The sequence below is a fragment of the Syngnathus scovelli genome, chromosome 14 (assembly GCF_024217435.2).
Source record: "Syngnathus scovelli strain Florida chromosome 14, RoL_Ssco_1.2, whole genome shotgun sequence".
NCBI lineage: Eukaryota > Metazoa > Chordata > Actinopteri > Syngnathiformes > Syngnathidae > Syngnathus > Syngnathus scovelli.
Genome location: NC_090860.1, coordinates 1088197 through 1102024, shown reverse-complemented (window position 1 = coordinate 1102024; position 13828 = coordinate 1088197). Strand labels below are relative to the sequence as shown.

General features: G+C 40.8%; 1 long non-coding RNA gene across 1 annotated transcript; it reads left to right on the top strand.

The window, feature by feature from the left end:
* Window positions 1-10049: 10049 nt before the first annotated feature.
* LOC137840922 (uncharacterized) lies at window positions 10050-12507 on the top strand. The gene is made up of 3 exons (XR_011088097.1): window positions 10050-10835; window positions 11399-11961; window positions 12370-12507. It is a non-coding gene; the product is annotated as an uncharacterized lncRNA (long non-coding RNA).
* The last annotated feature ends 1321 nt before the right edge of the window (window positions 12508-13828 follow it).

Sequence of the window (13828 nt, the reverse complement as noted above, 5' to 3'; positions counted from 1 at the left end):
CCAAATCATTAAATCCATCGATCAAATTCCTCATCCTTTATGTCAACAACGCCACGCGTGCGCCGCACAAATCTAGTGTATAACTATATTCTAGCATTAACAAAGTACCAGGAAAGACGTGGGTTTGGTAAACGACTCTTTATTTAACAAAACAAGAGTTCAACAAGCCAACAACTACTGAACTGTAGCAGGAGCGACTTCTGTTTTTGTTTCACAAATTTTTATTTGATCATTAACACATCACTTACTTACAGGTATAGTTGACCACTTCACATGTTATTTTTAGTATAGTTGATCACTTAACATGCTTTTATATCTTTATCTTGAACATATTCAAAACATAAAAAATAAAGAAAAAAATCAAATAAAGCAATTAACACTTTAAAGCGCCATATCCAAGTCCACTGTCTGCTGTATGCACACTTGCTCAATTTTTGCTCCTCTTACATTTATTATGTTATTTGTTTATTTATTATTTATTCATCACTCTTATTTATTCATTGTTTGTGCCTTCTTGTTTTTTTGTGTTGTTTACTTGTATGCATATTGTGTACTATGTCTTGTCACCGTGGGATAGTGGAAATGTAATTTTGATCTCTTTGTGTGTCTTGGCATATGAAAAAATCGACAATAAAGCAGACTTTGACTGATGAAACAACCAAATAAACAAAACAAAAAAACTACATCTGAAAAATATATATTTTCAGACGAAACTGGATGAGGGCGCTCTAAATGGGAAGGGCTTAAGAAAAATGGCACCAAAAAGAAACTCATATTTTGCAGGTAACAAACTTCAAGTTGTAAAATATGCAGCCGAAAACAGTAATCGAGCAACAGAAAGAAAGTTTGGAGAACCGTGATGTACCAAAGCATACTGTAATTTGAATTTCAAGTGACGTCAGTGGCACGGCGGTTGTTTACATAAAGGACAAACGTACCCACGTACGTACTACCGGCATCATTAGCGGCTTTGTTTCAAAGTGACACGGAAGACGCAGAGATTGAAGGATTTAAGGATTTGGAGTGACATAAAAGGCTTGAAAAACTATTATGGCTTTTACGGACGCCCGGTCCAGCTCTACTGAGCTCTCGTTCACCTCCGTGGATCGAAGTCGGGGGCCGGCGCTCGGCCGGGTAGCTGTCCGCGGACGGTGCATGGGGCTCGGACATGGCTTTTACGCACGCCCGGTCCTATTGTATGGAGCTCTCTTCCACACGCTTGGAAGTTTGTTTTGTTAAATAAAGAGCCGTTTACCAAACCCACATCTTTCCTTGTACTTTATTAACGCTACAATATAGTTATATAGTAGATCTGTGAAATAACGACGAGGCTGACGTCAGGACGCACGCGCGGCGTTGTTGACAAAGGACGAGGAATTTGATCGATGGATTTAATCATTTAAAGTGCACAGATGGTTTTTATAATATTGATTATATAATAGTTATTTGAAATATAATTTATATATCGTTATAAGGGCCTGTGGAATATTTTGAATTGCAAGCGCCGTCAGCCGCGCGCACCCGTTGTTGACAAAGAACGATCGATGGATTTAATGAATTGGAGCGACACCGATGGTTTTATAAACGTGTTATTTATGTAATAGTTCTCTATAATAACTCTATATGTTACGTCAGGCCCATTCTCAGCTCTTCGTTTGTGTTTGTCACGTTAGCATACCTATCGTTTAGCCTGTTGTTGCTATCGTATCGAACGATCGATAGATTTTATGAATTGGAGTGACACAGATGGTTTTATAAACATGTTATTTATGTAATAGTTGTCTTTAATAACTCTATATGTTACGTCAGGCCCGTTCTCAGCTCTTTGTTTGTGTTTGTCACATTAGCATACCTATCTTTTAGCCTGTTGTTGCTATCGTTTAGCCTGTTGTTGCTCGTTCATGACTGTTCTTGGTGTGGGATTTTGTCGAATAAATTGCTCCCCAAAATGTGACTTACACTCCGAAGCGACTTATATATGGGTTTTTTTCTCTTTTTGGGACATTTTGTGGCTGGTGCGACTTATACTCCGGAGCGACTTATAGTCCGAAAATTAGGGTACAAGTTGCTACACGAAATAAAATATATCAAATAACTATAACATAAATACGTTTTTCAAACCTTGTCTCACTCCAAATCATTAAATCCTTCAAACGTGGGGCCCTTCGTCATCTTCGTCATCCTGTGATCGAATCCTTTGTCCTTTATGTAAACAACCGCCGTGCCGCTAACGTCACTTGCAGTTCAAATTACAGTAGTACCTTACTACATTGCGGTTCGTTTATCGCGGTTTCACTACATCGCGGATTTTTTAATTTTGAACATTTGTGAAAAAATTCACATATAAGTTGTTCCTGATTACAAGTTGCCCCCCACCCAAACTATGGGGGAAAAAAAACGCGACTTATAGTCCGAAAAATACGGTAATAGTACATCTAATATGAGTTCAGTTAAATCCACTTTTAAATTCCCACCATTTCACTGATTTTGTTCAAACCAATCAATATTTCAATAACACCATTACAGCATCATCACATATATGGTTCACAAAAATAAAAGTGACAAAATGTACAAAACTCAAAACAATTCAGCAAAAGACTGAACGACTTTCAATATCCAAATGTCTCTATATCCCTTCGGTTGGCTTCTCCAGATTTTCCTGAATGGTCAGATTAGATTAGTTGGAAAGGCCCTAGGGGTGCAAGAATGCTTCCTAGGGGGTGCGAGGATACCCTGGGGAAATTTACCATTTTTCGAGGATAATGGTCGGGTAACCGGAAAAAGTGAAGAATTCTGGAAATCAAGAAGTCATTGTGTTAATTGGCATTTGTCACGTCTCGTCCCCAACGGCTCCACTATGTGTCTGTTGTCTTGGTTTCTGTCTGTGTGCTCGCCCCTCCCCTCCTGTGTGCCCATGATCAGTGTGATTGTTCCCACCTGCCTCTCGTTACCTGTCGTGTATAAAAGTCCTGTCTTCCCCTCAGTCCCTGTCGGATCATTGGTATTGGTATTGGTTTTGGTTTTGGTTGCTGTCGTTCGGTGTTGTCGTCCTGTCTTGATGCCGTCATGTCCTGCTGTCTTCTTGTTCCACGTCCCGGTCAGTCAGTCAAGTTGTTGTTTAAGTCATGTCAGTTTACCGATTTTGTATTTTGAGTGGCTTCAATAAACCCTGGTCCAAGCTGCACTTGGTCGTCCTGCTCCATGCTCCACCCGACCGTGACAGCATTAGGGATAATGCTAATTAAGCCTTATAGCTGTAAAGTAAACCAATTATTATTATAATAATTATTTAATACATATTATATATAATAATTTTTATTCATTTATTATTCGTATTTTATGTAGTTTTAATTTATTTTTGTAAGTAATAAAGTTAAGTACTGTTAAACGAATAACAATACACAATAAAAACTTGGGAAGCTAACATGATTTTGACAGGTATACTCAGTTACTCAGAAAACATTGATCACAACGTGTCTAGTACGTGTCACTCACTGCATAAGCCTGCTTCGGCTTCACACTGTTAGTTTCTCTTCAGTCATCAGCCGAGGTCGACCTAAGAAGGTATGTATGTGTACTGACTCGTGCTGTATATTTAGTAGTAATACGCTTTTCTCATAATTACAATGCCATGCTATAATCATTAATAACCTCTCAGTGTTCATAGTTTATATAAATGTTTTTGAAAAAATTAAACATGTAAAAGTTTACAATGTAATGTGGTGTGATATTGTGCATGTAAACTTTACATGCACAATATTACACCATGTATAGACATGTATCACAGACATGCACACTATACTTTTCTTTTGTAGAGCTACACCAGTATTTAGATAAACAAAACAAAGTCAATTGTATAAAGTAATACAGTCATAACATACACTTTTATTGTAACTTCAATTTTGCTCTGTTACTCTTTGAAGTTGAGGAGACACTCATTACAGGGAGCTTTGCCTTTTGTCTCCCTCTTGCACATAAAAAACAAAAAATAACAAAATTCTTGTTTTCCAGGTTTATCTTCAGTTTGTCCAAGAAACGAAAGTGGAATGATGACTATGTTCAGTATGGCTTCACGTGTGTTACTGAGAAGGATGGTACACGTCCACAGTGTATCCTATGCAGCACCATGTCCTCCAACGCAAATTTGAAGCCATCAAAGCTCGATGAACATTTTAAGAACAGACATAGTGGCAAGGATGCAGGGAATGATATTGCAACATTTCGAGTTCAGAGCTAGGTTTGATCGTGCTGGCACTTTGCTGACACACTGCTGGTGAAAATCCACCAACAGTGAAACCTTTACTACACACTTCTTATCAAGTTGCATACCTGGTTTCTAAGTCAAAGAAGCCCCATACAATTGCCGAGGAATTGATCAAGTCGTGTGCCCTTGAAATAGCAAAGACTGTTCTGTCAGGAAGCTGCGAGAAAACTGCAACAAGTGCCTTATCAAATGATGTAATCCGTAACCGAATCATCGACATGAGTGATGATATCCTGGAGCAAGTTGATGTTGACATCAAGGCCAGTCCAGTAAAGATTAGCCTACAAGTGGATGAGTCAACAGATGTGTCAAATTGTTGTCAGCTATTGGTATTAGTCCGGTACGTTAAGAACAATGAAGTGGAAGAAGGTTTTCTCTTCTGTCTGAAGACAACATCGAAAGCCATAGATGATAAAAGAATTCTCCACAAGATACCAACTTCATCTTGACAGGATTGGTTCGATATGCAGTGATGGTGCACCAGCCATGCTGGGCAATTGTTCAGGGTTTGCTGCATTGATGGGAAAAGAAATTCCTGACCTGAAGATTACCCACTGCTTTCTTCATCGGCAGGCTCTTGCAGCAAAAACATTGACCCCAGACCTGAAAAAGACTTTGAAGGTTTGTGTGAAGATTGTGAATATGATTTGTGGTCGTGCTCTGAATCATCGACTGTTTCAGTCATTTGGTGAGGAAGTGGGTCAGGAACACACTGTGCTGTTGTACCATACCGACACGTGGGCGTGTGCTATCTCGTATGTTTGAATTGCGAGAAGAAATTCAGCAGTTTCTCCACGGACTGGGACAAGAACTGACTGGATATTTTGACGATTCTGAATTTGTTCAAATGCTTGCCTATTTGGCTGATGTGTTCACAGCACTCAATGAGCTAAATCGCTCACTACAAGGAAGAGGGATGAACATTTTGATTGCAAGTGAGATGTTGGCGACATTCAAAGACAAAATTGTTTTGTGGATTAGGCGTGTAAAGAAAGGGAACTTGACAAATGTTCCTTCCCTTGAAGAAACAGTCACAGGGGATGCTTCCCTACATCCAGATTTCGTTTCAGAAATTGTTGAGCATCTGCAGATACTGTGCACCTCATTTGATGACTACTTCTCGTGTGGAGAGCTACAACCCTGTGACGACTGGATCCGGCACCCTTTTAAGCAGAATATGGAAGATGTTGATGATGATAGCAACATCAAGGAAGAGCTCATCGAACAGAGAAACAATTGTGGAATCCAAATGGCGTTTGCCGATGGTCACTTGGAGCACTTCTGGGCTTCTCAGTTGGAAACGTATCCTGCACACACATACGGTATGTGTGCCTTCTTTCACCGGTCTCCTCATGAGAGACCGGAGCCTTAATCCAGTGCTGTAAAGCGCTCGGCCACACTACCCAGAATGCTCAACTTCAATTTAAGATGCAGATGCCAAGTGCCTGCTGCGGCCCTGAAACAGGATTTGCAAGCGTTTGTATCTCATTTGGTTCAGGACTCTCAGTGTTATGGCTACTCTTGCATTCCAGAAATTGTCACCACAAAAATAAAAGAGTAGTTTGAGATTTGTTCTGTCAGCTTTATTCTATCAATGTCCAGTTCCTTGACTGCTTTTGCTCTGTGGTGTACATGAATGCTTGTTAACACTTCATGGTTATTGCTGCCCCATTTTGTCAATGTGAAACCTCCCTGGCTGCAGGCTTCAGTTAGATCTTTGACAAGCTTGATGGCTTGGTCAGTTGTGGCCACAGATCGAAGACAATCATCTACATAAAAGTTAGTTTTGATTGTTTTCATCACTTCATCAGAGTAGTGGTTCTGATTGTCATCAGCAGTTTGATGCAGGGCAAAATTGGCAATGCTCGGGGATGATACAGCGCCAAAGAGATTAACTTTCATCCTGTAAATACAAAGTGGTTTGCTGATATCACCCTCTGGCCACCACAAAAACCTAAGGAAGTCTCTGTCCTTTTCTTCAACATGCACTTGATAAAACATTGCCTCAATGTCTGCCATAACTGCTATTTGTTCTTGTCAAAATCTTAATAGCACTCCAATGAGGGTGTTTGTTAAGTCTGGACCTTGGAGAAGCTCCTTATTCAGAGATTTTCCTTGAAAGGAGGATGTACAGTCAAACACCACTCTCAGCTTGAGCTTTTGTTTACGGTAAACACCATGATGTGGGATGTACCACACATGCCCATCCATTCTGTGAAGCTGCTGAGGTGGAACTTTTTCTGCATAATCTTTTTGGAGAATGTCCTCCATAAAAGAGGTGTATTCTTCTGCATATGTTCTATTTTTCTTGAACCTTTTCACAAGGTGCAGTGTGCGTTCTTTTACCACATGATAGTTATCAGGCATGACCTTGGCTTTATCCCTGAAAGGCAGTGGTAGATGATAATGGCCATCTTTAAGGAATGCTGAGCTGGATGCAATCTCCATGAAACGTTAATCCTCAACTGCCATCTAATTTTTCTCCTCATACATGTTTTCAGAGAAATCCTGGTTATATTGTCTTATGAGTAAATCATTCAACTCAACAACAGATATTCTATTACTTGACACTGCAATGGGCCCAGATTCTGCAACACTGTCAACATTGAGTGGTCCAGTTACCACCCATCCTAGTCAGGTATGAACTGCATAGGGTCAGTTGTCATGACTGTTTATTATGTTCCACGGCTCCATTGCTTGAGGAACATCAATTCCAATGAGGAGGTCAATATCCGCCTCGATCTCCTTTAACTGGATGCCAGTGAGATATGGCCATCTCTTCATGTCAGCTTGTGTCATAATGTTTTCCTTTGAGACAGGGATATTACTTTGTGTGTAAACGTTTGGCAGGTCGAGATATGTGCAGCCCTCCAAGTCCCCCACCTCCAGTCGTTTGTCCTCATAGGTCCCTGCCGGCCTTTCCTGCCCCATTGTTCGCAAAAGTATTTCTGTTTTGCGTCCTTTTGCTTTTAGCTGGTTCATTAATTTTTCTGTGCAAAATGTTGCTGCGCTGCCGGGATCAAGGAAGGCATAGGTTTGAATATACCTGTCCCCTTTTGCCACCTTAACCCTGACAGGAAGAATTGCCAGTGCTGGCTCTCTCCCGGCCCCGGTTGCATTGCCTGCTGAAACGAGCGCTGCTTATGGGGGTCTCTTCTGTCTCAGCAGTGGCGATTGTTGTTTGATTAGTCTGTTTGGGAATTATTGCATTGTTAATATGGAGAACAGTAGGATGCTTCATTTGACAGACATAGCACATTAATCTCCTTTTACAATTTTTGCTTGAATGACCTTTCAACAGGCAACCAAAACAATGTCCATGACTTCTTAGGAATTCAACCTTGTTTTCATGTGCCTCTGCTTTGAAAAATGAGCAATCAATCAGAGCATCTCTTCCTTTGCAGAATCCACAGGAAGAGATGTTAGAACTGGGTGAGGTTTGAGGGGTTACTGGTGGACGAGCTGATTGCCTTACAGTGTTTCCTGTTTGTGTGTTCACTGCCACTGAAGTAGCAAAACTGCTGTTTTTACCTCTGATTGATTTTGGTTGGAATCTCGGAATGGGCCTTTTTGTGGGGTTTTGGTCTTGAATGTCTCCAAATAAGGGATCCAAAGGCATCTTAGCATGTTTTTCCACAAAATCCACAAGGTAATGGAATCTGATTCTACTTCCAGTTCTCTGCTGTGTCTCATAGGCTGTGGCCCGCCATTTTCCCCTGAGCTTGTAGGGCAGTTTGGATGCGATTAATCTTAGATTTGTTGGGATCTCAAGTTCCTCTAAATACTGTAAGTATTGCATTCCATTACAGCATCCTCTTAAATACATTGAATATGCGTGCATCATTTTCCCATCCTCAGCTTTAATCGCTCTCCAATTCAAAGCTTTCTCCAGGTAAGCAGCAGAAATCTTTACTTCATTCCCAAAGTTCTCTTTTAACAGGTCTCTTGCTTCCTTATAGCCCCTGCCTCCTCCCTTGTGCAAACAGCTGCGAACCAGATCTCTAGGCAAACCAGAAGTGAACTGTTCGAGATAGTATAGTCTGTTTTGATCATTTTTAGTTTTATCTTCAATTAAGTGTTCAAATGCATGAATAAACGACTGATATGCCAATGGATAACCATCAAAAACATGTGTTTCTTTCACAGGTAATTTAGATACATTTTGCTGTGAGACAATGAGTTCTGCTATATCATTTTGTCTTTGAATAACTACATCCAAATTACCAGGGGTAGCATTAACACCCTTGCTTGAGTAGCCATAACACTACCTGTTTGTTTGTCTCTATATGTCTTTGTGTCTCTGTCTCCTAAACTGACTGAATTTTTTTTATGATTTTTGGGGCCTTTTTATAAACTAGTAATACACAGGTGTGAAAAATAAATGTAACTATCTCCCCAACCTAGCAATCTAACGAGACACCTGGTAGCATTTTTAATGTTTTTAATTGGCCCCTGTGAATTCCCCTCTCAGAATACCTGAAGCAGTGGGGCAAACAAACTTGATCATTCAAACTAAGTGTGTGAAGGGAAAATGGTTGTTCCCTTTTCTGCAAGGAATTGCGTATTTTGTATAGATCCCCTCCACAAAACAACAACCTGGGATTATTTGATATGAAGTATGTACATATTATATTTTGCAGATGAATTGTCAAATATTTGTAGAGTGTGTGGGGCGGAAGATTTGGAAGAAGTAGTCGATTGGGTATGACCTGACAACGTCCAGATGAGCTTTACACTTTGTTAGAATGTATATTCTCCTTTTGTGCCCCACAAATAGAGTGCTCCTTTTGCTGCATGTGGTACCATTCAAAATGTGTGGGTGAACCAAATGTGGAGAAGGATTACTGTTGCCCTTTGTGTATTTGGCCTTTTTTTTTCCTTTTTTTTTTTCTTTTTTTTTCTTTTTATTGAAAGTTATGTATTGCCTTCCTCACCAAGCTACTTAAATAAAGATGTTTACCTGATCTGTTAAGTTGTATTCCATTCGGAGTTCTCCATCATGAGCAATTGGTCAAGGGAGACAGCTTCCTCGTGCGAGTCTAATTTATGTTGTATTGTATTACATTATGTTTGTGTTACACAAGTAAAATTCACCTTTATTGACTTTTCAGTTGTTTGTCTCTAATTATTCATCACATTTTAACGGTCCTTACACTACTATTTCAAAATCCATGCAATGACATCATCCCTGACATGGTGGTGCAAACAAACTTGAACATTGGGCGAGCGTGTGTTCAAATGCCTCTAAAGACTTTTGAATGTCAACATTGTGCAAAGAGTGCTCTGATATTAAACTTAGCAGAACAGTAAATCATCCTTGGTTGGGGGGCTGTGCAAGTGTACCATCTTTTCAGCGGTAAACCTTTGTATATCACACCGCTCACCCACCACGCGTCGCATCGCATCGCATGACAGACAACCATTTGTGAAATTCTGTTCTCTCCACACTCCTATTAATACACAAAGCCGATCAATATAACACCGCTGCTTTAGTGCTTGAACCCATTCCTTATGTGTCTAGAAAGTTGATCATGTCATAAATGCATGATTCCCTGCTGCGAGTTTGGTGTGGAGCCTGGGAACGCGACCATGTCAAGTTGGTTCCGAGGAGCCAGTTAACATGGGCGGGTAGACACAAGGCATCACATCAACACGTACCCTCGCCGAGTAATTTAGTTTTGGCTATATTTAAGATAATTTGTTCCTCTTGCAGTGCGTGTACGATAGCACAGCGGTTTAGGCGGTGGCAAGTGAGCTGTGCTTTATTTCTTTGCGTCACGGGTTCAAATCCCGCTTATAACTGTTCTATTTTTTCATTTTTTTTTAGTGTTTGCTATTTCTTGCAGCCAGTCCAAAATGTAAACGAGACATTTCGTTCAACGTTTTTATTGAGAATTTGAACAGTTTGCAATCAGGCAAGTTCCACGTCGCTTGTGACAAATCTGCAAGATTCAAAGTGTTTATTGTCATGTGTACAAAAGGAAAGCACTTTTCTTCGTACAATGAAATTCTTTCGCGAAACACAAAACTGCGCAACTCGCTTTACCCTAACAGTCGTAACTCGAGACGGGGAGCAAGATAACATGGGAGCAAGTTGACATGTAACACCGGCTGGGAGAAAAGAAAAAAAGCGAGTGCGTGCGTTGATAAGCTTATAAACGTTGGCGGTTTGTGTGTGCGCGGCCGTTAAACATGCTGCGGTGAGGGGTTGTAGTCACTGTCTATTGCTCATGTGCGGTTCACTGTGATTGCCTCCCGACAGGCCTACCTGTATGTCAATCAAGCGATGGGCTGGATTCTAGCATACAGCATTTTTCTTTTTTTTTTAAACGTCATGCGATCGATCAGTAGTAGCTTGGCGATCGACTGGTCGATCGCGATCGACGTATTGAGCACCCCTGTTCTACATGATCCAAAGTACTCTTGTGAACAAAGATGCAATAATTACAACTTTAGCACTTGCAAATCCAAAATTATCAATCCTAACACCAGAGGAATGGGAGGGAATAAAGCAGGCCTGTGACATTTTGAAGCCCTTCGAAGAAGTCACTCGGGAATTATGCGGCCAGAGGTATGTCTCATGCCGTTATGTTTTGTAGGTCCTTGTTGTTTTGTCTTTTTTGTCGTATTGTCACTTCCTGTTTTATTTTGATAAGTAACTCTCCTCTCGTTTCAGTTCGTGGGTCCTTCCTCTGTGCGTCAGTCTGCTTGCCTTCCTTAATCCTAATTGTCTGCACCTGTGCCCTTACCCTTCTCTGTGTATTTAGTCAGAGTCTTCCCCTTGTCTTGTGCCAGTGCGTCTTGTCCCGTCCAGAGCACCAGCGATCGTCAGTTAAAGAGTCCTTTTTGAGAACCTAGTTATTGAAGAAACCTTTGTCATCAAGCCTAAGCTCTGTGTATTTCAGTTTTTGTTTTTTGCCACCTCGTTTTCCCTCTTTTGTTTTTTTGCTGACTCCAGCCTGTTAGAATAAATTCCTTTTTTGTTGTCACTCTGCATCCGAGTCCTCTCCTTGATCCAAGTTTGACAGCTATTTTATGAAATCAATTTATGTCATTATGTAGACTAATTAAACCATATATAAGTGCTATAATAATTATATCTCTGCTGACCAGTTATTATTTTTATTTTCAAAGTGGAAAACCTCTGGACGCTCCATCAATTGCCGGCGGCGCTCACGGCCAAAGTGGTGGCCTTAAAAACCATGACGAAATATACAAGATGGGTCCTAAAAGAGGATGGCACGGTGGAGGCTGGGGCCTCCCACTATGACACAGTGGTGGCCTTCTGTGATGGCCACCATCTGTGCAAATTTGTTCTGTTTGAGAATTTCATCTCTGTCGGAAGTACTTTTCGCTTTATTAATTTTGGCCGGGGAAGAGAAGAAGGGGTCCTCTTCTCCCGGCACAACACCACCATTTACTTGGCTGGAGGGATGGAGGTGACGCCAGATTTGGAGGTGAAGGGGACAGCTCTGCTGTACCCTCCAAGCATTGACAAAGCCTTGAAGGACATCCGCCATGTCCTGTTTACGACAGACGGCATTGTCTCTACTGTAAAATCAATCTCTCTCTTTTCGCTACCTCTCTTTCATGAAGTATTGATGTTTATTAATCTCTTTCTGTTTTAGATCCGCCCCATCAAGATGGTGCTGACACGTGGGGTTTCGGTCCTATTGGGCATCTTTTGTTTAAAAAAAGTAAACAATTTCTCCCTCTAACATTGTGTGCGTGTGTGTGTGTCTAAATATAGATATATCACACACACTCACATTTCACTTGAGTAAGGTCGCTTAGGGCAGTGGTCCCCAACCTCTTTTGCACCACGGACCCGTTACGTGTCAGAAATATAAGGACCCCTGCCTTAGGGCATCAAGGCCTGATCCCTTCCAAGCTTTAGATAGCTCACTCCTCTAATATCACCCGTGCAGTTTGCATACAATCATGTATATTAGAGGAGGGAGACGTCTAAACATGCAAGACACTGGTTTTGTAGGACAGAAATTTGACACCAGTTTCTTGAGTATGTCTCTAGCTTTGTTGCCTTAGTAATTGTAGTCTAGATCTACATTTCAACAGCTAGTACTAATTTGACATTTTCATTATAGGATCAAAGGGAAATAAAGGTGGTCAGGTGGCGAGAGACCAACCTTTTCCAGGTAACAGTCGGACAGCGGCTGTCCATGACGCACCTGAAGACATCCTGTTCCGGTGGTGTGGAGCTCCACTCCACAGAAAATACTGTGATAAAGGTACCAAAAGCAAGCAGTTTTTTCCTATGTGTATAAACAAAGGTATTCTAAATTGAATCAATACTGTTATTTACTTGGGATGCACTGCTATCAGTGGCTCATCATCATCAAGGCTGAAGTCAGATTCTGTTTTAGGAGTTTTCTCAAAATCTGGATCATCAACTTTATAAGATTTTGTCTCAGATACAGCCCTATCAGGAAGACATACAATTTCACTTGCTTCCTTAACTGTATAAAATCATTGTGGTTGACATTATGGTCATTAAATTAATCAAACTGTTTTAGGTTTTAATTTATCGATCGATCGATCAATCCATCTTATCTATCTATCTATCTATCTATCTATCTATCTATCTATCTATCTATCTATCTATCTATCTATCTATCTATCTATCTATCTATCTGTCTGTCTGTCTGTCTGTCTGTCTGTCTGTCTGTCTGTCTGTCTGTCTGACCTACCTACCTACTTACTTACCCATCCATCCATCCATCCATCCATCCATCCATCCATCCATCCATCCATCCATCCATCCATCCATCCATCCATCCATCCATCCATCCATCATGTTTTCTCGTGGTGTTTTAAACACTTAATAAATTATCATGACACTTCTTTACGCAGAAACTGGAAGAAGAGGCGTTTCATGTTGTGGCCTTTAAAATAAAAAGAGAGCAAGTGGAGTTCATGGACGCCACAAACGCCACCAAAAGGGTTCCATTGACTACGTGAAACCAAAGATTCCCCGACGGCCCTAATTTTCCCCCAGAGGGGGTTTTTGTGGTAATTTTGTTTTATTTTTTGTTCTATTGTTTGTATTTCTTGTTACTTGTTTATTGTTCTGTTTAAAATGTTCTATTATTAAAGTTTAAAGTTAAATGCACAAAATAGTCATTGTTTAAATTTTTTTCATTGAATTAAATTAATTTAATCTAAATTATGATAATATATTTCACCACTTAGTTGTCCGTGTATAAATTGTGTGTTGCGTCATTATATTAAATGTATTAGTTCTAGTAATTAGTTATGTATTAGTATCAATGTCGTGACCCAAAGAACGAGATCCAGGGTACAAGCAGCTGAAATGAGTATACTCCGCAGGGTGTCCGGGCTCTCCCTTAGAGATAAGGTGAGAAGCTCGGTCATCCGGGAGAGACTCGGAGTAGAGCCGCTGCTCCTCCACGTTGAGAGGAGCCAGATGAGGTGGCTCGGGCATCTCATCAGGAAGCCTCCTGGACGCCTCCCTGGGGAGGTGTTCCGGGCATGTCCGACCGGTAGGAGACACCGGGGACGACCCAAGATGCGCTGGAGAGACTA